The following is a 1,287-nucleotide window of genomic DNA, read 5'->3' as shown; positions in this document are numbered from 1 at the left end:
AAAAAAAAAAAAAAAAAAAAAAAAAAAAAAAAAAAAAAACATTGTGTCAACATCAAGGTATTGGTCAATATACCTTGCCACATGTTGGTATGTAATTGGGATGGTGCTTCATGTATTTGGTCCCAAAGAGGAATTACAGCTCTGGATTAGGGAATTCCTTCCAAATTACTGAAAACCCATTATCTAAACCTAGAAGATTTTACACTTAATCATGTGAAAAACTCTCTAAAACAGACTATTCATATTCCCTGTCTCAGTAAACAAGTTAATCTTTAAAGACTCAGGGGCCCTACTAAGACATACAGGACTCATCAGCTCCTGCCCCAAGTGGCCTCATCATACTCTGCTTCTCCGGTTGCCTCCTCATTTCTGGCCGTGCTATTTTCTGAACTAACCGAACACTTCTCCCATACTGCCACTAACCTGATCTTTACTGTCATCCTTCTCATTCTGACTATAATCTGGAACAGCCACTGCCTCCAAAAGTCTTTACCTCTCAGACATATTCCATATTTTATATTCTCTATTTTTGTGAAAGCTGTCAGCATTTCTGAGTCTTTCAAGCCGTAAACCTCTGAGTTACTAATAACTCCCCCCCTTCCATATCCCTCTGCATCACGTTAATCCCAAATAAAGTCAATCTATACCTTAAAACAGCCTCTTAAATCTGATTCCTCTTTTCTGTTCACCCCAACCCACTTTATCCCATACAATCTTAGTTCAAATTCTCTCCTCCTTGCTTTGATAATGGCAATTGGTTCCCACTAATTGGTCTTCTGACTTTCCCATCAGCCCTTGATTTTCCTTAATAATGAAATCTTCACTATCTGAGCAACAGATTCAATCATTCCCCAAACCTCAGCATTGCACAATATTACTCCTATAACAAACCTGTGCATGTACCCCCTTAGTCTAAAATAAAAGCTGAAATAAATCAAAAGAGAAAGAAAAAACAGTTCTGATCACATCACTTACTTTATGGCATTGGCCTCCAAATATGTAAGGAATAAAGTCCAGATTCCTCAAGAGAAGATAGGAGACTTCAAATCTGTTGACAACTTACTTCCTCAGAATCCCTTTTCCTAACTTCCCACCCATCAGCAAACATTCTCTATTCTAACCTCCATGGAAGAAAACAGAAAAGAAAATTACAAGAAATCTGAAAAACTAGAGAACTGGTAGGCTTTTTTCCCCTTACCATGTTTACTTCATGCCATTTTAAAATCAAAGTTAAGGGCCGGGCGCGGTGGCTCAAGCCTGTAATCCCAGCACTGTGGGAGGCCGAGG

At 38.7% G+C, this 1,287-nt stretch overlaps 1 protein-coding gene across 1 annotated transcript in view; it reads right to left on the bottom strand.

The window, feature by feature from the left end:
- RRP15 (ribosomal RNA processing 15 homolog) overlaps window positions 1-1,287 on the bottom strand; it is a 35,345-nt gene that overhangs the window by 7,249 nt on the left and 26,809 nt on the right. The gene's annotated exons all lie outside the window — the stretch shown is intronic.

This window comes from Cebus imitator, unplaced genomic scaffold (assembly GCF_001604975.1).
Source record: "Cebus imitator isolate Cc_AM_T3 unplaced genomic scaffold, Cebus_imitator-1.0 Scaffold42, whole genome shotgun sequence".
In the NCBI taxonomy this organism is placed as follows: Eukaryota; Metazoa; Chordata; class Mammalia; order Primates; family Cebidae; genus Cebus; species Cebus imitator.
The sequence above is the reverse complement of the archived record's forward strand: the minus strand, read 5'-3'. Positions and strand labels throughout refer to the sequence as shown.